This window comes from Polypterus senegalus, chromosome 6, assembly GCF_016835505.1.
Source record: "Polypterus senegalus isolate Bchr_013 chromosome 6, ASM1683550v1, whole genome shotgun sequence".
Lineage (NCBI taxonomy): Eukaryota > Metazoa > Chordata > Cladistia > Polypteriformes > Polypteridae > Polypterus > Polypterus senegalus.
This window is the reverse complement of record NC_053159.1, coordinates 7,754,251-7,780,036: the sequence shown is the minus strand read 5'-3', so window position 1 is coordinate 7,780,036 and position 25,786 is coordinate 7,754,251. Positions and strand designations below refer to the sequence as shown.

General features: G+C 37.5%; 1 protein-coding gene and 1 long non-coding RNA gene across 7 annotated transcripts in view; both read right to left on the bottom strand.

Annotated features, from left to right (window-relative positions):
• The window catches only part of LOC120530767 (receptor tyrosine-protein kinase erbB-4-like), a 799,040-nt gene that overhangs the window by 699,051 nt on the left and 74,203 nt on the right, over positions 1 to 25,786 (bottom strand). The window lies entirely within an intron of this gene.
• On the bottom strand, positions 10,805 to 15,812 carry LOC120530768. Its single transcript, XR_005634014.1, has 3 exons — positions 15,788 to 15,812; positions 14,731 to 14,795; positions 10,805 to 12,585 (listed from the first exon to the last, which is right to left on the bottom strand). It is a non-coding gene; the product is annotated as an uncharacterized LOC120530768 (long non-coding RNA).

The window sequence follows — 25,786 nt, the reverse complement described above, 5'->3', positions numbered from 1 at the left end:
TTTAATAATTTGCTTTTGGATTCATTGGAGAATTTTTACCATCATATTTTGAATTTATGACAGCAGGATGATATTTAAGCTCACAATGTCCTAGATTTGAAATATTTTCTAAATGCTTTTTGCCTGAGCTTAGTTAATAGATTTGTCATTATTTCTGTTACCTACCTACATTCCTCAGGGTGACTACAACATTATATAATGAATTTCTCCATGTCATTATTTTTTTTTTCTTGTGCAAGCCACCATTTTGTAGCACCCGATACTATAACAAAACATCAAAACATCAGATTGAATTTGTGTCATGTGATGTCATTTATAAGCCAGTGTTATGTGCTGAAGAATATCTAAGATCATAGATTTTTTTGGCTAACCTTTCTAGTGGGATTTTGCATGTTTCAAAGATCCTTAGTGTAAGAATTTTTACTTAGCATTTTGATTTATTCAGATTGCACAGTTTAAAGTCTTTTGCCCGTCTACTTACTTTGCAATCCCATTTCCTAGTCCTTGTTTTCCGATTCTCTGTTAGAATCAGAGGAATATTTCCACTATAGAGCCCATCACTGGTATGGTTCTAGCATTAAGTCAATCTGATGTATAAGCCCATCGTACAGTCCATCTGAGGTATAAGTCTATCAAACAATGAATTGAAAGTGCAAGTCTATCACACAATAAATCTTATGCACCATAAGACCATAATACAACCTACCATATAGCCAATCAGTGGTAAGGATCCATCACACAACCAACCTGAGGCATGGGTCCACTATACAATGTATCTGATATATAAGTCCATCAAACAATGAATGAGTCCATCATTAGGCCTATCAAATAGCCATTCAGTAGTATGCATGGATTCATCATACAGCCAATCAGAAGTATGGATCAGTCCAACAACCATGGTTTACATTTTAATGCATTAGCTACAAGATCACACATATACAAGACTAGCAGGCAGGATTTTCAGTATCATTCAGATGCCACCCTGGTAGTAAGCAGGTCATGTTTATTGCCTCTCTGTAGTGACACGGGCTTATCTACACTAGATAACATGACCATTTCAAGTTATTTGCAAATCCATCAATGACAGAATAATTAAGTAGCACCTCGTTTCAGCTTGACCCCAGCTACCTCACAGGGCTCACTCCACCACAGAAAATTCTGCTTCCAGGAAAGCACTAAAACTGAATAACTTCAAATTACACATCAACTGAACAAATCTTGAATGAAAGAGCTAAAATCTTTTCAGGCTATAAGCTCCATTTCCATTTGATTTATTTTTATATGGTGCCATTCCCAAAAGGCCAGTTCAGAGTGCTTCCTCTGCCTGCTGCAGTCAATCTGACTGATCCAAGTGAGTTAACAAAGCAGATGGCAAAACGGGATGAACACAAACTGATTACTGTCAAATCTGGTCATGCAATTTAGGATCACAGCAGTATGGGGAGAAACACAGGAACCAAACTTGGGATGGTGCTGAAAGATTTTCTGTGATATTGCTTAGGTGAGACTACATAAAATAAGTAGCAGACTTCACCATTTAAGTCTAATATTACTGATGGCAAGATAACTTAGCCATAGTTAAGACTACTACTGTATATCAAATACCTACAATGAGTCACCAGTTCATGTGGTCCACTAATCTAGCAGCATACTAGCATACTATACCTCCTTTAGCATTCAGAACAGCATGAGTTAATCTGGTTATGGATTCTACAAGATGCTGGATATGTTGTTCATTCACAAGCTTGCTATCCAGAAGGCCACTGATAAATTTACAAATCTCTGTACTGCCACATATCTGCCAGGGGTTTCTTGAAACTTCACCTCAGCATTATTTTGGACCCATGGAGTGCTTAGGCGATGAACAACAAGTTGAAGCATTCTATTTCCTGTTGGTGGTATTACTGTCTGACTCCTGCCTTACATCACTTCATTTATATTGCACTTGCAGTCCTTCGTCTACATTTTATAAAATTTGTGCAAAGGCAGGTCAAATGACCGGTGAGAATCACACTGAATTGCAGGTGAGTACTGAACCATCATCTTTGTGGATGGATGTTCAGGGCCTTATTCACTAGACCACACATTGGGCAGAAGGTGCAGTCATTAAGTATGGCCTCAAGGTCACCCAGGCTGGCTCACAAGGGGCTAGCCCTACCAAAAGCTGAATCAAGTAACCACACGATTATAAAACAGGCAGTTCAGACTACAATGAACCATAACAATAAAAGAAAAAAAAAGAAGACTTTTTTAGATACCGGGAGAAAAAAAATCTCTTAAAAAATAATAATTCCTCAGACGCACACAATCTAAAAATAAACTATAATTGAAGGTTTTGATTTCACGATTTACTCAAGCCTCAGCGTCACCAGGATTTTCATTATAGCCGAAGCCTGTAATTTCCATGAGAAGTGACTTTGCTTGCACCGTTTTTCCTTCTGGGGCCGGGGGACGACTTCACCGTGTTCTCCACTTGTTTATGTCGGTTTATTTTGGAACAGGCAGGATGTGTGAAGAGTCAGGGTACGGCTGGCAAAAGGAAGCAAAGGATTTGTTCTTGGATAGTTAAAGGTTTACAAGTATGCAGTAAGAAAGAAAGGCAAAATGACTGACACCTCATGAAAAATCGTTTGCAGCTTGGCACCCATTGCTTCCCTGCATCCCTGATTTGGACTAAAAGAATACTCCATGATATTTTCTTAAATGTTGCTTACTCAATATAGTTTGTAGTTCTGGCTAAGAAAGCTCTACACCTCATGTATTAAACCACTTCCGGGAAAAGCGCCTGTTAATGTAAATTCATTTAAATTGTAAATGACAAGACCTTCTTGTCCTTCCCAAAACACTGTAGAGTCCAAGATTATACAGACTTCACTATGGAGAAGCTTGCCTGATTCGATCCCAGCATGCTGTTTCCATTAGGCATCAGCAGTACTAACCAGTACCCTTTTAATATTATTATTTATTAGGTGGCACGGTCTTCAAACTGATTTACTCTCCAATCTCTAATACATATTACACTTATGGGCTTTTATTCTACCACCCGAGCAATAGAGCACTCAGGAGGAAGAATATAAGGCCACACCCTTGTGTCTTACAGTCAAGCACCTTATCCAGCAGGACACCATACCAGCTTATCTGGAGCCCATTACTGGATGGGAAAAGGTTAAAGTTGGCAAATGAAAAGAGATGCAGTGTGCAGAGGCCCACTAGGAAAGGGTCAATGACACATATCATGAAATGATGGACTCAAGAGTCGAAAAGGAACCTTATAAGTTGTCACCACACTGCTCGTCATTCTCAAAATTTGCTGCACAGGGCTGCCAACTTCAATAGCAGTCAAAAATTAGACTTGGACGCATGACACTTTGTGTTGCAACTGCACACAGAGGAATCACTGCCCATTCTCTCCTGTCTTTTCTTTGGCTGACCTGAGCACGAATGAAGCTTATTTAACCTACTTTATATATACTGTACACTACTGGTCAAAAATTTTAGAACACCTCTTTTTTTTCTTCAAAATTAATCAGTTGAAATGTAATGAATGACCTGAAATGGTGAAAGTTTAGGTTAATAAAAACTGAAAAAAGGGAAATTTCAGAATATTACATATGGGCCTTCTTCAGGGAACTACCAATAGGCAACAACCTACAGATGTTCTACAGCAATTAAAGTAAATCAGGACCTGCAAGCTGAAACAAACAATTTGCACAGGTGTCCCAACTTCTGCTGATTACTTAAAAACCCTCTTTAAATCTTTAATCTTTACAGCAGAGTTGGAACAGACTGTGTTACTACACCCTCTGAAGTACTATTTGGACAATATTCGAGGGATAGTGGCAAGAAAATGGCAATTAACAAATGAAAAGAGACAAGAGCAGTGTGACCCTTAGAAGTGTGGGCCTTTCATTTAGAGAAATTGAAAAAAAAAAAAAAAAATCAATGTTCCACACAATGCAAAGGTAACTGGATTCTGAAAGGAACTCTGATAGGAAGAGACCTGGCAGACAAAAGTTACAACCCAATTAGAAGACGTGTTTGAGGGTCACCACCTTGAGCGATAGGTGCCTCACAGCACGCACACACACATATATATATATATATATATATATATATATATATATATATATATATATATATATATATATACACACAAATATAGCTGTTCAATACAGTATATTTATTATTTATTGTTTTAGTTTAATTATTCATATTTGTGCATACTAAGAGCTCATTTACTAATTACACATATATATGCTGGTAATTTAATTGTATATTTTGTATAAATAGGGTATTCTTACTTACATATGAGAGTCCAAACTATTTTGATTAATTAATTAGATCAGCGATTTTCATTCAATGTGCTGCGGCACTAGAGGTCCACAGGTGTGTTGCAAGATTTTTTAAAACAAATAAAAGACTTCTTGAAAGAAATACAATGCAAAAGAAGTCTATCATGCAAATTATATACAATTTTCTATGATTTATATATCATTTTAATAATATACATACTATTACTTATTATAAGTGAAATATATAGCAATAAATGTATAGTTTTATAAATTTCTAACCAGTTTATATGTCTCAACGTGTTAAAAATCTGTATACTAAAAATTTAATTTAATCAACTAATATTAATATTTACTTTAATAATATACATATCATGTTTACTGTATGCTTCATATGCATCGAGCTGTGTAATTATTCCAGTGAACGCATCTTATTGTTGAGCATATCCAGTGTCCCTATTTATCCCCCCACTACGCCGTAGCTGAATTTGATCATGTATGCACATGTATAATAATAATAATTCATTACATTTATATAGCACTTTTCCCACTACTCCAAACGCTTTACAAAAAGCACACAGGGAGGTTCCGGGACACAAACCCGTTATCACGCTACCACTGTGCCACCTGCTCAAAATACAAGTAAAGGCACCTGATAATTCTGAGTGTTATTTTTTTTTTTTATTATAAAGTATTATAAATAAACAGTTTCAAAAAGGTTTTTTTAAAAACCCACTTTGGAGCAAAAAGGGTAGGCAATTGCTATTATGAATATTATTTTTTGTAAATGAATCAAAATTATGCCTATTTTGTTGTCAGATCGACAAAAAAATCATTTTTTGGTATGCCACAGAATTTTAGTAATTAGTTTTATATGTGCCATGAGATGAAAAAACTTAAAAATCACTGGATTAAATAAAAACATAAAGCACACACCTCCACCCTAGGGGACACCTTTAGGGTACTATGTCCGAGGCTCCAGAAGACCCGTCCCTTCTAGGTCAGCCACTACAAATTTCAGTCGCTGAAATTAAAAGGGCAATCAATCCAAAGGATCTGTCTCAAGGAGATAGACTGTCTAACCATAAAAAGCAAATGCAAGAGACAAAGAGAAAGCAAAGGAAAGATGGAGGCAATTATAGCCCATTTTCTGTTGATTATTATTTTCTGTTTTCTACTAAAAAGGAATTGTTGGACTGGTAGCACAGTTCTTGATCCTGTGTCACTAACAACAGATATTGACTCTAAGTACAATGTAATACAACAGAATAAAAACATAATACAAATATTATATGATTATAAATATCATGCTAAAAATAACTGTAGTAAATTGAAATTTTTACTATTTTCCTAAGGCTTCTGGCTGGAGTAAAGGATGGGACATTGGGAGGAAACATTGAGCTGCCCAACAGTAGCAGGCAGAAAAGGATTCCATTGAAGCACCTTATTACACCATGAAGGAATAAGCCTGTGACTAAAAGTACAACAAGGAAGTGTCCCCTGTGGGGGACGGGCAGAATTGTTCATAATGGCATCCAAGTTTGCCACCGTCCTCTTTTCCACAACAGTCTCCAGAGTGTTTGTCCAACGATGGAAATGTCTTTACCGATAAGTTTGTTCCATCGTTTTGCATTAAATGAAAACAGCTTGGTTCCAATTAGTCTAGACAATCCATGTTCTTTATAAAAGTCCGAAAACACAGACCATGAGCACATGAGCTAAACATCTACGGATGTGTGCCTGTACTTGTGTAATGAATGGAGGCAACATCATTGGGCTACAAACAGGGCTGTGGAGTCGGTAGATAAATCCTTCGGCTCCAACTCCTTAGTTTCCGGTACTTCTGACTCCGACTCTGACTGCCCGACTCTGACTCCTCTGTATTTAATATGCTAATATATTTTCCGTGTTGATTGAAGAAAGGCAACCTACACATCATTTAATCAGAGAACTACTGGCTAGGAAGCGGACTCTGCATCGTATTGGCCAGTTTAAACAAAAGGCAAGAACCCCTGAACACACATCAGGCCATAGCAGACAGCCCCACCTACATAATTACACTTGTTTGTACTCAAATTAACTTGTCAAACACATTAAATCTGAAACAAAATGAAAACACTTTTTGTAATGTACCATAATCCAGATTACAATACAGTATGTGGATGTCAGGTTGTATAATAGCTCAGCTGAACTTCACACTAGTAGTAACACAACTATGCACTGGGCTTTATTCTTACATCAGAGAAGTACTTAATTAGGACTACTGTTTGAGAAATGGAACATTTGAACTTGCTGTATTTTTTTTTTCATTACAATTTAAATTTATTAGGAATCGGAGTCGGTACATTTTTGCCGACTCCAACCCCGACTCCAGGTACCCAAAATTGTCTCCAACTCCGACTCCACAGCCCTGGCTACAAAGAGATGTGTTATATCACACAGGCAGGAAATTCTTGCATTATGTGGGCTTACTTTCCAAATATGAAACCTGGACACAATCCAAGAAAAATCTTAGCAACTGGGCATAGTTTAAAATCATTATACCCAGTAAACCTGCAGAAAAAACAAACATGACAAATATACCATTTTCATTCCATTACCTGAAACTTTCAGCTTTGGAAGTAAAAGTTGCATCTTTGGTGATATGTACTTTTTTGTTCAACTTCAAAGTTTCTGTAGTTTGTTATCAATATCATGAAAAACAGGCAAACAGGTGGTAAAAAGTTACAAATCAAAAAAATTTTTAAAATCTGTACAGGCCTATTGGCTTTGTATTAATGGTAGAAGAATAAAAATCTGAGTGGGCCGTCTGTGTCTCCATCCGGGAGAATTGTGCACTAGGCAACGGATTGACAAACAATCTGGCCTATCTATAAAGCCATATTGTTTCGCTCTCCTGTTAATGAGCCCGCTCGTCACTTCGCTGGCCGCCACACAGATGTGTTGTGATGTAAATGAAGTCTCTTCTCGCCTTCCAAACACAAACACAACTCCTAATTGTCTTGTTTGATCTCAGGCTAATTCACCTAATTAGAGGAAAGTTTCAAAACTTGACATACGTTCCTATCCTGCAGACATTATTTACTTGAAATTATAAAGTTAAAATGAAAAAGACACTTCACCATGCTCCAAGTTCATAATTAATATTTAAATGCAGATGACTGTATACTGGATTTGAGCAGCATTCTTTGAGGCACCTCTGTGATTTATTTTTATTTTTTTTTAATGTCTAGTTAATAGATGAACATTGTATATAAATGTCATTTAACACTCTTACCAAAGTGACTTATAAATCATAATAATTTCCATATTTTAACAGTGGAATCACTGGCACATTGAGGACGTACTTAATGTCACACTGGAAGTCAGTTATGAATTCTGAACCAGAGCCAAAGTGCCGGGGTTAGAACTATAATAACATAACATGCAGGTCTGTAAATGTTATATTATAATACCATAAAGTGTATGTGCTCAGAATTTATAATCAAGTGTGAGTTCTTACATGTGTAAACAAGTGACAAAGAATAAGAAATAATAAGAAGACAAGACACTGCAGCCAACAGACAAGCAAGAGGTAATTCTGAATAAAGCCCAATACATTCTAAGACTTTCAGGTCACGGCAATCTGGTGGGCACTTTACTGGTCGGCGGAACATAAGCTCATCAACTGATAATCTACATGACATGGTACACACATGTTCAGAATTGAACTGAAACAAGTCAGTATGAAATGTAAGTTTTGACATTTGCAAACAATGGGCAGAGAGTTTACTGCTGTTTTTATCTGTAGTTGTAACTTATGCATTTACAAAACCATAAGTAGTATTAACAGCTCCCTATCTTTATCTTGCATTTTATTTGCATTTTACATTAAAGCAGATGAAAAAGTTGCAAAATTGATGCCACAACCAAAACTGATGCAAATACTCAAAATAATACACATGTATAGTGATAAATTCTTAAAAGCATCAGGAATAGAACTCAGCAACTGAAGCATTAATAATAATGATTGAGTGGAGAAGGCCCCATAGTCAGAGACACTAAAAGGTGAAGAAACACAATTCAAGATATGTTATGGTATTTATCTCATATAATAAAATTAATACTATAAATTCACTCAAATAAAAAGTGATGTACTATACAATATAAACCGAAAAAGAGGAGGTAATGTATTATCTCAATGATTTTTTTCATAGAATAATACTAAGTTACATACAATACCTAAACAGACACTTGTCAATGAACTACATTATATACATTACAGAGAATAAGAAAGTCTTATCCTTTTATAAACTTTCAGATTCACAACTTTCAATTAAATTTTATAACTGCACTTTAAACCAAACATTCAGTAGCATGATACACAGTATATAAAAATGCCTCTTCTATTGTTCTTTTACTTCTTATAATCTGCTCTTTGCTGCAAAGTGATACATTTCTGTTTACAAAATTGACCCAAGAGCTGTTCGAATTTTAAATAAACTCTCTCACTATTGCAGGCAGTACAAGTTGAAATGCACTGCCAAATCTCCCACGGTCAAGACGACCCAAGTTTGAACTTTCTGCTCATACTTTGTGTGACCTTTCTAAAGGTCAGCCCCATGACCACTGAATGGCTTCCTCAGGCTTTTATTTGAGCAGGACAAGAACTTGTGTGACCTTTCCTAGGGTCTTTCCTTTGCCGCCTCTCCTTTCAGTATTCAATAAATGACATCACAAGTAGTTAATATTTAAATTGCAACAATATTCTGTCTGTGGTCCTACTGACAAGATGCAACGCCAAATCAAAAGTGTCAAGAAGGATTCAGAAAGACTAAATTTCTCACAATGAAGTGGAACCATATAAGCATACAAAACATAAATAAGGATAGTCTTCACAAAGTTTAAGATACCAAAGATACCAATGGCATATCTATTATATATAGTGCCTTTCAAATTTATCAGTATATATTATATAGTTCCTTCCATGTCTAGCTGTCTCAAACATACAAGGCCTTGCCTGGAAAGCCTGCATTTTGTAATCTTTTTTTTAGTTAGCCAATAAAAGGTGTCATTTTACTTGACTTCTTACTACATTCATAATGGCTAACACGGTACAACACCCTAGTACTACTGTCTATCACTAATAAAGAATGAGAATCACCATCCATATAGCTCTTGTCACATCTAGCTAAAGTATCTATCCAATGCATTGTTTTTCATTATCTATGTATATTATAATGATCTCCAGGTTTCTTTTATATAGTGCTTTCCTGTAAGTCTAGCTATAATAAAGATTGAGAATTGCCATCAACTGTATATCGTGCCCTTTCTATGTGTCAATCTAATGCAGGGGTGCCCAATGCGTCATTCGCGATCGACCGGTAGTTCACAAAGGTAGTGCAGGTAGATCGCGTTGCATTCAAAAAAATTTTTTTAAACGTTAGTCTATCATATATCCTCCCTATGGCATTTGCCACTTGATTGACATACAGGGCGGCCAGTCTGAGATGTCTTCTCTTCTAACACACTGGTCATCCCACACGCACGATCAAACTCGCAAGCTACCTCAAAACTCCGGCTAAGTGATCTAGTTAGCCTTCCAATTTACTGTATATCGACTAAAGAAGGGATTTAAAAAAAAATTGTTTGGGGAGAGTATGGGCTGGATGTGGAATTGGAAAAGGATTTTTTTTTTCTCACAACGTCACAATCGAAGTGCGTTTGTCTGACGTCCGAGGTTCGATCCCCGATGAGGGGTGCAGTGAAATGTGTACGCCTGATGAGCCCAAAATAGGGCGAAACACATGCCACGTACTCTTTGCATTATTTGACAGTTAACTATATGTAACATTCTGTGTTCTGCTGCTCGCAACTGAGAGGGCACCCGTGGCGGATGTTTGCCGACTCGCAGACCAACCACATGCGTTACCTGGTAGGTAACCACACATACAATCAGATTGTGATTCAAACTTCGAATGCTATGTGTGTGTGTGTGTGTATTTTATATATATATATATATATATATATATATATATATATATATATATATATATATATATATATATATATATATATAGCATTTTAATGTAGGTAGATCATTTAGACCTGGTCATTTTAAAAGTAGCCCGTAAGCTGAAAAAGTGTGGGCACCCTGATCTAATGTAAATAGAATAGAAATAGAATGAGGGAACATATTGTTAACATTTCTTATTATAATATAAAATTTAAAAACATATGAATGTAACTATTTTTCAGCTTCTCCTTCTGTTTCAAAGTTTATTACATACTAATATCCTTGATGTCACATTCACTGTTCTCAAATCAGTTCTTTCTTCTCCGTGATGCCTTGTGCTGGCATTTGTTCAGTTCCAGTTATTAGGAATTCCTCAGGCTATTGATTCCTGATTTCTAGTAAATTCAGACTCAACTGTGCATGAAAGCTGGTTTTCCTCCAGTTTTCACAGACAGCAAGCTGATTTGATGAACTTTCGATCCTTAGATAGCGCTGGGCTTTCTGAGGATCCTAGAAATTCTTTTTTTTTTTTTTTTTATCCTGTAAATAGTTTTGTTGCCTTGATAGATGCAGCTTTGAGTCAACAGGCGGATAAAATAATAAGTAACTGGCCAGTTAAACAGAAACTTAATACAAAAAGAGATTTTTGGGTGTATAGTTTGCCATATTTTAAGATTACACTTTATAAAATTTCAGTTAGAACAATGCATTTTGATTCATTTCTTAAAAAATGAACAAGAGTCCTTATATGCCATTTCCCTCCCTGATCAATTTCTGTTGGTAGTTTGGATGTTGTCCCTGTGGCCCTGTGACTTTACTCCTACATCTAAAGACAAGCTGGCCATACAGACTGGTAAATCCAAGTTAGTCCTGTCTGAATGTGTGTGCTGCATAGACTAGCACTTTATATTGAATTTGTTTTTTTTTCTTTACTACCCAGTATTGCTGGATTGAGCTCTGGCCCTCTGTAACTCTGAACTGTATGAAAACTGGAAGGATGGTTAAAAAAAATGATACTCCTGAGTGCTGTGGTGCCTTCAATGAGAAAGAAGTGAGTATAGACATGAAGAGAGTTGATATATCAAACAGTTTCATTTGGAGTTTATGTCATCTACAGAACCACAGAATTTTAATTCTAGCTGAAATTAAAAAGTTACTTAGATGGCATTCTTGTCACATTGAAGAGACGGCCACTAAGTCACACACACAGCACGGCCCACTGCTCCCATTGATGACCTTTCCAGGTCTTGTGGTGTTTTCTAGGAGCAGTACACCCATCCTTGACTATCATTATATACTGTACAGCATGACTGCCCCTGTAACCCCCAGGTATGACATGGTGCCCCCTTGAGGGCACAGTGATAAAAACAAAGGATCAAAGACTCAGTCATTCTGGAGACTGCACCCCAGTCCACATTTGTTCCCTCAATGTGGCAGAATATCCCACAAATTTATTCTACAGGCAGGAAAATGTTGTTTGCAGTCCCCATGCATGTTCTGAATATTCTCTTTATAACAAACACTAATTAAGGCAAAAGGCATAAAGACTTAAAATACAAGCTATAGGGGATACCAGAGTGAGGAGTTGTAATATAGGAGGCAACCCAAATACCAGCACCAGTGCAAAGACTACAGATCCCATCAGGGAGCAGGAGTGCGCTGGAATGGAATGGAGGATGCCTTCAGCGCACACAAAGTTTTGTCCTGGCCAAAGTGGGATCCCATCCAAGACCGACCGGCAACAGGTACTTCAGGTAGCATATACATATACATAAATACATACAAACAAATACAGAAAATATAATGATGACTGACTTTCAGGAACTTTATGGCCAGTGCAGTTTATTTTTATTATAATAACAGCAACAACAATAACTATTACAGTGGGTGAATTTTCTGCCTCAGTCCATCTGTAGGGCTAACATTTGCTTGTTTGTCCATTCTTTCTTCAATTTCCTGGACTATTCTTTTTCTTTTCTATCAAGACTCTGGAGAGCTTATGGGAGTCCTTTTATAGCATCTGTGTTTTAAAATTCTTCGATTCTGGGTTACTAAACGGTCAGCTGTCCATTTAAAAATAGACAGAAATGAAAAAAAAAAATCATTCAATTTCATTTCAAAGCAGTTACACTCTTTTTGTGAGGACCTGGAAAAAAAATGCTTTGTCTAAGGAGCTCCTTTTTTCTTCTTTTTTAAGGCTGTTCCGCTTACAGTATGCGTGGCCTTTTAAACCACGATGCTGAATTGATTATCAAGGTTTGGCCACAATGCTCGCTGGTGCCTCATTTCCACTAGAAGGGTCTGCTTGTGATTGCCATGTTACAAAAGAGAGAAGAAAAAGTTTTCGTGGGTCCAGTTCAATTACAGTAATAAATGTCTGTGCGACATACTAGAAAAATACACCAGGACAATCATAAATTGGGCAGAAGCTGTGAAAAGTTAAATAAATCTAAATAAGTAAAACAAGGAAAATAAATTCATAATAAAAAATGGGCAACAGTGACCATCAGAAAGCAAATGGGACAATCTTCAGAACTGGGGAAAAATTTGGAACTCTCATTTTTATGCAAAAACACTGGGTGGAAGGGTGGCAACGCGTCTGGGAGTGGAGGATTGTTTATTAGTGATTATTGTATCGTGGTTAATGAATATTGAGGAGAAGAAGGTGCTTTGTGCACTGTGCAGAAGTAATAAAGTCAACTATTGGAGTTTTACCTGGTGTGTGGAGTCTTGGACAAGGGTTCAAGGGAGCGATACAGCTCTAATCTGTCACAGCTTTTAAAATGAATGCCCCTTGTAGCTGTTAGCAATGAAATAAAATTATGTTTTCCTATTTATGTTCAGTGTTGTAGATTACCCTGTTTGTCTGAGGCTTTGTACGTTGTATTAGAAGTAAATGTTGTTTTTGGAGCACTTGGCATTTATGTACCATAGACAAAATTTTCATTTTAGTAAAGGCTTCCCCATTTAATCTCTGTGTTTTGCCACCACCGCTCTTGTATGTTTTATTTTTTTTAGCACTATATTTGACTAAATATTAATATTTTACTTGAATATGTTTGAATGTAAGATTTTCTTCATAATAGTAATACAAACTCATCAATACCTGTTGCTTATTCTATGCATTTGAAAGAAACCAATGGAAATATTAAAAATCTTCTCAAGGAAATGAACTATAATAAGCACCACTAGTTGATAAGTGAGCACTTGAAAGTTCTCTGAATCTTACAACGTCAGCAGTCACGGCATACAAAATCGCCTTGTTTTCTGTATGAGTGAGACAGCAGAGCCGAGGACTGATATTTTATCAGCTAGAGAAAAAAAAATCAGGAGTGGTCTTCCCTCGACTTTCTCATATACTCAGAAATGGGAATGGATATTTGAGGAGTTAACTGCAAGACAATAACTTTAATTCTCTCCTTCTCTGCTACCTACAGGTGGTCCAGAGTGTGTCCTATAACTGATTTTGCTCTTTTAATTAGTTTGCTGATTCGGTGGGCCTCATCTTAAAGTTATGTTATCAGCACAGCATACTACAGCTTAAAAAAAAAATCACACGGGTCATCACAGAGCTGTAGAAGATGTGAAACATGTCACTTTTCACATTAAAGGAATGCAGTCCCCTAAGGAAAAATCGGGAGTGGTCTCCCCTCAACCTTCTCGTATACTCGGATATGGGGATGGATATTTGAGGAGTAAAATGTCAGACAATGATTATATTTTTATATTACGTGCATTAAAGAACCATCAACAACAAATAAAATTAATTTATTGCACAATTAGATAGATAGATAGATAGATAGATAGATAGATAGATACTTTATTAATCCCAAGGGGAAATTCACATACTCCAGCAGCAGCATACTGATAAAAAATTAAAGAGTGATAAAAATGCAGGTAAAAACAGACAATAACTTTGCATAATGTTAATGTTTACCCCCCCAGGTGGAATTGAAGAGTGGCATAGTGTGGGGGAGGAACAATCTCCTCAGTCTGTTGTTATTATAAAAGTATTATAAAAATTATTATTATTAATAATAATTAACTACTATTATTAATTATTAATAATTAATAATTATTACAAAATTATTATAAAAGTAAAGTTGAATAAATCAGACTCTGCAGCTGCATGAATAAAAAACTACCACTTCCGGTTAACAGAAATAGCCCAAAAGATAGAAATCTAAGTTTTGTACCTCATACTTGTATGCAAAATTTGGTTGACCTCAGTGAAAGCATACTCAAGTAACCGTGTTTACATGCACACAGACACACACACAGACATAATTCCAAAAATGGTATTTTCAGACTCAGGGAGGTCTAAAATGTCGAGATTCACCCAAATCTCAAAATGGAATTTTTGGAGGATTCCAATACTTTCCCCATATTTTATATATGAGAAAATAAAAAGCTACAGCATGGTACCAAAAACATCATCAGACCTACCTTGGTAGATCCAGATAAGGTGCTGCAACCACCGCTTCATATCACGCTTGATTTATTGAAGTTGTCTGTCAATACCATATCAAAAGATGAAGTTAGCTTTATGTACTTGTCTCAAAGTTTTCTGTGTTTGTCTGAAGATAAATTGAAAGAAAGTAGGACATTTTTCGCCAGACCTGATGTTACAAAACTGATTTCTGAAGCATTTGATGGCGAGATAGACGACCTGGAACAAGAGGCTCCGGTATCATACAAAGAAGTAAATTCTAAGTTTTAAGGTAGCAATAAAGAGCAACGCTTATAAAGAAATTGTGAAAAATGTGTTGGTTTAGTTTCAGGAATTGAGTTGCCGCATGTGTCTACAGTATAAAGTTTACCTTTTTTGGATATGTTTTCCCCTGAACACCTTGGAATGGTTAGTCAACAGCAGGACATCAAGGACATGGAAAGAAGGTACCAGGGACGTTGGGACGTCAGCATCATGGGGGACTACTGCTGGATGATTCATAAGGACAAACCAAAAAAGAAGACAAACGACAGCCCACCAACTGGCAAACTATGAGGTGACAATAACTAAATAAGTTATATATATGCAAGTGAAAGAATGTGTCTGGCGGTTTTCTTTACTGTTACATTTAAACGGTATTAGACTGAATAAATATTGCCATGTTAAACTGATTTGGAATAATATTGTACACGTGAGTAACTGTGTAATATGTCACCCTTGAAATGTATTTCTTTTCAACATTGTTCTTAAATGTGACGTGATGGAAAATGATACTCAATTATATTTTATTGTGTTCCTAACTATTCACATTTAAAAACATTTTTTTTGACTTTAACTTTGCAGACCTGTATTATTGCTAGAGGAGCGGCCTGCTGACATGTGCACGTATAGATTGCAGTATTTATTTTATAACACCCGTGTCTCCGCTTATCTGCAGCCTCGGTACGCTAGACACTACCAAAAAGACCCATGCAGATCGAAAAGACGACATTTCAATTCTAAATCAAGTCAACGTAGTCATCACAAATAACGGTAAAAAGTGAAGTGACTTACCGCTACGCCGACTCTTCATTTCCGCGGGAATGTTAAAAAGACGTGGTGAGAGTCTTGAAATGCATGCCGGGATATGCCGCCACTCCTCTTTCTTAATTACAAAACACTTTACGCTTACGGCGGTTTGTTTCATTTGAGTGGATAATGGCAGTCAATTTTTGCCTCTGTAAAGGCCAGTTCCTTATGAGCACTTTGATGAAGAAGGCTGCCTATCACAATGTACAAAAATTTGAATGTGGCTGACGTTTAACTGTAAGCCTTCATTATAAACGCAGTTCACTTCGCCGCGTCTCTCTTAAACTTGACTTAAATTCTCTCCGTTAATCATGATCTTTCAATGCGTTGTAAAACTACAAATTCTTCTCATTTGCTTCACAATAATGATAAATTTGCCCTCGGTGCAATCACAAAGTAAAATAATTGACAATTTAATGTTAGAAATAACACGTATCTCCAGTAACGACTGGCAACTAACGACACAAAAATTTAATGTTACAAGAAAATAGTGCGCATGTGCAGTGCAAACCGAGGAGCCGCACTCTCCTCTTCAAATGTTCAGTTAAGCCAGCCTTCCAAGGCATTTGCGACGTTTCCATAGCTTGTTCATACAAAAGGATGTGTAACGCAATCAATGAGACCCGAGGTATGTCAATGTACACCACTGTAGGTACTGGGAAATGTAATTAGATTACAGTTAAGTGGCTTACAACGAACTCACGGGGTCAATTTGGAGTTGGTAATTAACTTTACACGTACATGTACTTATTTGGCTGACGCCTTTATTCAGTGTGACTTACAACATCTGGGATTCCACTGCTTACAGTTCTTTTTCCAAGTGGCTTACAGGCAGGTGAAGTGATGCTGTTGGGATAGGCTCACCCCTTGAAGCCCTGCTCTATCTAAAGTACCTTTATTATATTTATGGGTCTATTTATCTATTATATAGTGCCTTTTATATGTATATGTTATATAGTGCCTTTCACATCTATCTATTTATATATCTATTATATAGTACCTTTCACATCTATCTATTAGATAGTGCCTTACCAATGTATATATTATTTGGTGGCTTTCATTTCAATCTGTCTATCTTTTATATAGTGCCTTTCACATCAATCAATCTATTTAATTTAAAGCAGACTGAAATTTGAATACAGTATACCAACAACAAGGTGATTAACAACATGGGACTGTTTAGTAAAATGTAGGGAGCGGGCGCTGTGTATGACTAAGTGGGTTGGGGTTGAAATGGTTCTAAACTGGGTATTATATGAAAATATTTATGTGTGTCAATCATGAATTTGTTAATTTCTGAATGTTTCAGTTGTTCGAAATTTCCTGCAGAGTAGAAAGAGTTTACTGGGATAGTAATGGTGATTTATTAAGCTTTGTATTTAATAGTATTTGTTGGTATTCAGAATTCAACTGATGAAAGAAAAAATGTATAGGTATTATATTAGAATTGAATTTTTCCTTACAAAATTTATTGATTTAAGTTTTATATTTTTTATCTGATTGAAAAATTTATTTATTACAAAGTGCCCTGTTATACAGTGTAGTGCCTTATCTATCTTTCTACCCATTATAAAATGCCCTATCTATCCATCTATCTATCACATAGTATCCCATCTATCTATTATATAGTGCCCCATCTATCTATCATATAGTTCCCCATCTAGCTATATATATATTACATATTGTATCATCTATCTATCATATAGTGCCTTTCATATCTATCTATCATATAGTGTCCCATTTATCTATCTATCTATTACATAATGCCCCATCCATCTATCATATGCCTCATCTATCTATATATCATCTATCTACCTATTATATAGTGCCTTTCATATCTAGCTATCTATATACTGTATCTATCATATACTGTCCCATCTATTTATTATATGGTGCCCTATCTATCTGTCTATCTAGTTGTGCACTTGAGTGCCTTATTGTAAAGGCACCTCTTGTTTTGCTGCATTGGCAATGCCTACATTTTTTCAAATGTTATAATCCCAGCATTTTTCTGGAATTTAACCTGAGACAACAATAAAATTGCTGACAGTGCCACATTTTAAAGGGGGCATCTAAAGAATATTAGCATTTGGAAGGGTATGTGAGTTATAAATATATACCCATAATGTTTCATATTTACCGGAGTAAATCACAGAAAGTAGTGGAAGCTAATGATTTTAATGGGGCAACCAGCCAGCACTGACCTGGCTAACAGACCTTAAACTAACAACTGGGGACTTCCACAACGTGATATTGGACAATGAATGTGAAATATGTGCGGGTGACCGGGGTGGGAGACACAGCTGGAGATACCCTGATGAGTCATTGCTAAAGGATGAAATATGTAGTCCTGGAGATGAGTCCCAAGACAGCCATAACAATGAAGGTAGAAAATGAGAAAGACTCGGGACGAGACGCATAATGGGAGGTCAATGAACAAAGAGTAAATAAGGGAAAAAATGAAGAATAACATGAAGAAGGGAGAAAGGTCAGAGGCTCAATTTATCATTTTGGAAACTGACAGTGTCATTTAGTTTGAAGTTTCACATCACTAATTTAAAGTAATTAGACTGGTCTTCCAGCCATCATAATAGCGCAGCAGTGAATGCTACTACATCACAGCTCCTGGAGAGAGAGATACCAGCCAAGTCAGTGTTTTTGTGGCATCTGCATGTTATGTTTTATGTAGATACTCCTGTTTTACTTCCACATCCCAAAGATGCAGGCAAAATGATTTGAAACTCCACAGTGGGCCTGTATGAGTAGGCATGCCTTTTAAAACACTGACAGCTCATCCAGTTGGTTCTGTATTTGATCCCCAAAGTGGCTGGGATAGGCCCCAGTACCCACATCCTTAAAATGGATTATGAATGCTTGAAGATGAATGGACCAATATCTAGAGTATTAAACTATTCAGCAGGGCTAAGGATAGTGCACTACTACAGTATGTCATGTGTTGCTGTAATCTAATGAAATTTCTCAGCAATGCATTGCAGTTTAAATTCTTGTAATCACTTTACAGTTACTAACTTAAAAAGGATTGCATCACTTACATGACACATACGTTAAACAAATCATACTTAAATGTCACAAGTGTTTTGAAAGGCAGCCATTCCATTTCACATAACATTCAAGCAGGCAAGTGTGGCTACCTGATCTGTGTCTCCTGCACTTCTGAACACCTAATCTAGGAAGGAGAAGAGCACAGACTGAAGACGCTAAGCTCCCATTTCATTTTGTCTTTTTTTGTTCATTTTGGTATAAGAAGAGGTTTGGAGGGGGTGGACAGAGTACACCGAGACAAAGTCTTGGAGGTGACATTCCAGCTAAATAAGGATTCACTAAACAGTCATTGAGGAAAGCTGCAGTAGTCACACTAGGGAATAAGGTGGTTTAAAGGCTCGCCACCATACGTGTATATCTACAAGTCATTCATTGGTAAAGTTATACAAATTATGTTGGTAACTGTAGAATGGGGGCTGCCAAGGGGAATGTGGCAGTCAATTGCTGCTGTGTAACAAGTACTTCACTGGAATGGAGGGATACAAATCATAATTTTGGAATTACAGACTTTAGATTGACAAAACAACCTGCGATCTGCCTCAATGATATGTTTGTGTTCAAACGGACTGCAATGAACTTTAAAGGACTTTTGAAGGCAATTTAGCCAACTACATTTAAATTCTTTCTTTTTTAGTGACCACTAATTTATGACTTAAAAGCATTTGTGCATTATTTGCTTTTTTTGTTTGTAACTACATCTCTACATTTCATGTAATTTTCTAACCTGCTTAATCCAGACCAGGGGCGCAGTAGGGTGGTGTGGAGCCTATTATAGCTAGCATGGGGCACAGAACAGGAACAAACCCTAGACAGGGTGCCAGTCCATCACAAGGTGAACACACACTAAACACACACTGGGGCCAATTTAGCATCACCAATTCACCTAAACCCGCATGTCTTTGGGCAGTGGAAGGAAACTAGGCAGACACAGGGAGCAGGCAAGCTCTTTGTGAAAAAAGGCCATATTTCTGTGAAATAACACACTACATTTTAGTAGGAATAAGCTTTGGTAGTGACTTAGTAACGTACATTTGTTTTTTTTTATTTAAGTAAATCAGGTATTTTTAAGTCAATAAAATCTCTTCTGGTTCGTCCTGCTTCCTCTTGAAAAACCGGTCCCGCCCACATGGCATTTCTCAATTCCTATTCATCCTCTTCCAAACCCTTCCTCACGCTGCCTGCGGCCTCCCATACACCCCTACGCCGCTTTTCTCGATTCATGTTCCTCCTTCGGACTACCGCGTTCAGTGACAGTAAAATGAACGACAGCATCTTCTCTGTCGACGGGTTTTTGTACAACGTCATCTCTATTCCGGGATCCGGCAACTGCCTGTTCCTATCAGTGGGTTATTTCTTGACACAAACGGTTGATGAAGGCAATGCACTCTCACTACGATATAGGACAGTAGATTTCATTGCATCACATTTGGACAGATTTGAAGACGTTATTTGTGTTGTTCTTTCCAACGCAAGTCGAGTTATCACAGCAAGTCACGAGTACTATCAATACATGGCAACATCTGGAGTTTATGGTGGTGAAGCTGAAATTCAAGCTCTTTCTGAGATTCTCCGTGCTACCATTGTCATTTACTTCAAACACGACCCCAACATCCTGCCTTGCATTACGTTTGCACAGATTTGTGTTAACCTACAACAACCAATCTTCAGCCACGGTGAGTTGTACGTGGCTTTTTCTAGGGTTAGATCTTTCGACTCAGTATCTGTCGTCTCCAGCAAAACACCTATTCACAACTGCGTCTTTCAAGAAGTATTTCTTTCTTCTTGATTTCTGAATTCCTTTCTCACCGTTTTTCGTTCCTATTCTTACACCGCCGTATGCTACGGTGGGCATCAGTAGTAAGCATAATATTGTGTTCGGTTACTTTAAAAAGTAATCAGATTAAGTAACATATGTTACTTTTAAAACATTACCCCCAATACTGGCAAACAACGAGCAGAACCAGGACCCATGATTATCACAGGGTATTTCACCCACTACTTGAAATCCCATAATTTTAGGTATGACAAAGAAAATAATTGGCTACATGTCACAACACTCAATGTGGTCTGTTTGGCTCCAGCAGACCCCCCGGGACCCTGTGGTTAGGATATAGCGGGTTGGATAATGGATGGATGGATGGATGAATATTCTTTGGTTATTCTTTTTTTCATTAATATTTTTCATTTGTAAAGGATCATTGTTGCCTTTTTGGTTGCAAGCCTGAGTTTTGTTCAGTTTATCCCTCTTTTGTAAGGCGTGTATTTCAAATTCTCCAGTGCCTTCACTACCATCCAGTCATCTCTGTTAAGGGGTAGGCTCAGAGATGTTCAGGTGGTGTCCTGGATAATGGACTATCTGTCCAGGCATTCCACCCTTTGTGAGACTCTGGGACTGAGTGAGCAACACTGGAGCACCACAAGAAACACTCCAGTCTCATTTTCTCTTCACTCTTTACACCTTAGACTATAAATACAGCTGGTCAGGTCACTTGCAGAAATTCTCAGATGATTCTGCACTTATGAGGGTGTATCGATAAGGGAATGAGACACAGTAGAGGACTCAGAGGGAGAACTTTGTTTCTTGGTCCAAAGAGAATTGTCTGCAACATAACATCAGCAAAGCCAAGGAGTTGCTTATTGCCTTTCACCACACCAAAGAGCCTCTGCGTTCAGTCACTATTCAAGGAGTGGATGTAAAGGTGTTGTACTCTACAAGTACGTGGAGGTCTACGTTAATGACAGGTTAGACTGATCTTGAGCTACTATATACTGTATAAGAAAGGGCAGAGCAGGCTTTTGGTACTTTTTCATATACAAAGTATAGGGAAGGTATTATAATCATCCAAAAATTCAACCTCAAGATTTTGATGAATCTCTATGTTTTTAGACCTCCCCGAGTACAAAAATACAATTTTTGGAATTATGTCTGTCTGTCTATGTCTGTCTATGTCTGGATATGTGTGTGTGTATGTAAACACAATAACTTGAGTACACTTTTGCATAGGTCAACCAAATTTTGCATACAAGTATTAGGTAAAACGTAAATTTCTATCAACTTTTAAGCTATTTCCACTAACTGGAAGTGGTACTTTTTTATTCATTCAGCAGCAAAGTCCAATTTATTCAACTTTACTTTTATAATAATTGTTCAATATATTATTAATTTGATTTGATTTGTTGTTGATGGTTCTTTAAAGTACATAATATAAAAATACCAGTAACAGCGGACTGCCCAATAACGTGCAGTGAATACACTTGACTTGAGCATTCCTAGTTTTCATCCTCTTTCTCATTACGTTTGTCATTCGTTTGCTCAGAGGTTGATGCACTTGCTGCTCCCTGAGCAGCTCTTCTTTTCTCCACCCTAACGGCCCACTTCTTCTCTTCTTTCTTTTCTTGTTGCAATTACTTAGTACACTTTCCTTAATTTTTCACTTAAGCAGGCAAAGTCTTCAATCTGCCTGTGACGGCGAAGGTGCTAAGGATGAGAACAGCGCCCATACACATGCGCCGCCCTGCTACCCGCTGCTGAGAGTTGAATCTACAATAAAATAAAATAAAAATAAAAAGAATAATAATTCAAAAACTCTTCGCTTTTAATATAAAGCTGTAGTGCTGAGTTTCAGCATAGTATACTGTATGTGTACCAAATGTCAGGCTACAGGGTATTTAATTTTTGACCTTGACCTTCCTGGGTTGACCTTTGATCTTGGAGGTCAATCATCACCCCAAATGCGGATAGTAGTTGTCACATAGTATATGTATACTAAATTTCAGGTCAATAGTTCAAACCGTTTGCGAGCTACAGGTGATTTAAAATCCTGGACAGACAAACGAACAGCCATGGTAGCATATTATATAAGAAGATAATCATTGTCTTGCAGTTTACTCCTCAAATATCAATTCCCATATCTGAGTATACAAGAAAGTCGAGGGGAGACCACTCACGATTTTTTCTTAGGAGACTGTATTCCTTTAATGTGACATGTTTCACATCTTCTACAACTCTGTGATGGCCCGTGTGATTTTCTACGCTGTAGTATGCTGTGCTGGTAGCATCACTTTAAGATGAGGCCCACCGAATCAGCAAACTAATTAAAAGAGCAAGCTCAGTTATACGACACACTCTGGACCACCTGGAGGTAGCAGCGAAGGAGGTGATTAAAACAAAACTGAGTGCCATTATCAACAATGCTGCACATCCTCCCTTGGACACAAAAACACTGAGGATTTTGAGCCAATAAATCATTCAGCAAAAGTGGCAGGGGCTCCAGTACACTAACAGCGACACGTCTGTATAATGCCTCACTGAGACTGTGAAAGCCAAGTCAGAACTTTTCTTTCTTTTTAATTTTCTTGCTTTATAGTCATTCTGGTGCATGTTAAGAGCAATTTATTTATTTATTTATTTACCTATTTATGTATTTATTTAAAGAGCTTCTGTAAAAGAGCCAAATTTCCCCCCGAGGATAAGTATAGGTCTTTCTTTCTTTCTTGGGACACAGAGAACAGCCAAGCAAAATGACACCTTTTATTGGCTAACTAAAAAGATCACAATATGCAAGCTTTCGAAGCAACTCAGGCCGTTTCTTCAGGCAAGATGTAATCAGACATACTTGGAACATTGAGTATATTTTGAATTATAAAGACCAGTTTTCCCAATTTTTAGGCCTAGGCAGGCCAAAGCTTATTAGTAGTAGTTGGGGCTAAGCTGGTTTTGAGAAGAGGCTATTCTGAGTACATCAGTGAAGGTCCAGGCCTGTTTTGTGGGACTTTTTGTAGGCCCCACAACCCTACCCTTTTCATTTTTAATGCGGTTTTCCCACATCGTTCGTTTGGAGCATTTTTTTCAAACTTTGGAATGGATGCCCCCATAGATCGGTTCGTTTAGGGTTTATGTGAATATACTAATCGAACTCTGGTGTGGATCAAAACAAGCATATTGAGACCCTTACTGAAACTCTACAAATGTGCTGTTGGATAAACACATCTCTTATCGAACCTTCATGATGATCTTTAGGAGGAAAGAAACTGTTTCTGCCCAACGAATGAAATCTACGACGTTTATTATTACTTCTGGCTCAGCTGAAAGTTTGCTGTGTGAAATGTAACCGAACTAACTGGAGATTGAAACAAAGTAAGTAATCATCTCCTGATGTGGCACAAAGCAAACAGAGTGCAAAAACGCCCTAACAGTCCACAATATCACAGCACCAGAGCAAGACTTCAGTGTTCTGTAAAAAATGATCAATAACAGTGGCCTTCTGATTATCAATGGGGTATTTCACACACTTCTTGAAATTCCATAATTTTAGATATTATAAAGAATCTTAATGGGTATATGTTGCTTTACTGGGATGACTGACTATACCGGCTTATCAGGTGGGGAAACTGCACCACAATGCGTTTCATACCAGCCACTCTGAATCATAATGTACCCGTCACCTTCAATTCAGTTTCCTTTCTGGTTTTCCTCACGGCAGATTTTTTTTTTTCCTCGTTAAGTGTCCTAACCTAATGGCAAGCTGGAGCATCTGATGAGTTGAATAATAAAGAGTCGCTGTTGTATTTGTTGTTCTCATTAAGTCAATTAGTGCAATGTAGAGGCAGATGGCACTGGAATGAACAAAATTATTATACAGTCTCTCTCCCTTATTAGCCAGGAATATTTAGGGGCATAATCTGCTTGAAGCAGTGTGGGTGCAGATGTTCATAAAACATACAACCTTCCATAATTTGGCGTATGTTAATAATGGTCAGCTGGTGATACACAACTGGCATTCATGCAGCTAACATTGAAAACTTGACGGTGCACATATGGCCTCATCAACCAGGGCTTCCGTTTCCCAGTCTTACGCCCTGACTGTGTGTTCCTCAAAGGCTTTCACAGGATTCACTTCGGTGTCAAGTCAGACAAGCACTTGAATGAAGATCTCATCCACAGGCACAGTCAGCGCAAGCTATATAAATGCAAATTTCTTTCTTCTTCATTTGAATAAATGGTCTCTACGTCCTCCGAGACTCCTTTTATTTTTCCCCCCATCAAATACAGCCAAGGAACTGCCTCTTGTTAGCGTGGTTCCAACGGAATTCAAAAAGTAACTGGAGACTGCCTGGGAACCCCATTGGCACACAAACACATGCCTGTGAGATCCAGAAAAACAAGCCTTTGCTTTTGTTGGCGGTGAAGACAACGGTTGTGATCAATGGATCACCTACAGTCATAGCAGCAGACCGTCCTGCCTGGAGTATTGATTGATACTAAACTTGAATAAAGTGAACTTCTACAGATACTGAATTAAAAGACCATGTATGGGAAACGTGTCATGAGGGCGGAGTCGCATCATCTAGTTAACAGAAAAAAAAATAAAAAAAGGAGCAGCCAAATAAGGAGAGTCAAGATGTTTGCATTGTTTGGTGGTTTTCAATTGGGTCGTGCGTCATTTGCATAGGCCCCGCCCCTCCATGTTTAATGATTAAGCCGAGACTCCCCTTCTATGTGTTCCATCTCGAGCCTGAAAAGGCCAGGTGTTTAGTCCCGATTACACATTCTTAGGCACGCTTATTAAGATTAATTATGCCGCTCCACTCCCCGAGCTGCCAACGCAGAGCTGGATCTTATAGACTTCATGACACTGCATTAATATTTAGCTCCCTTTTGAGACCGCCACTATTGGTGCATGGATAATTCAGTGGGGAAAATTTGAAGGAAACAAATGTAATTCACAGTTGATGAAAAATCCCCATGACCACGGATGCAGTAAAACAAAATACAGAAAGAGATGAATCAAAGGTGCCGTATGGAATGACAAAGCCGTTAAAGGAAATTGCTTTCATTACAAAGTGTCAAAGCCAGATTTCTCCTATTCGTTTTCCAGCATTGAAGCCATGCATGTCCCTTTGTGTGCGGGGACTGGGGGG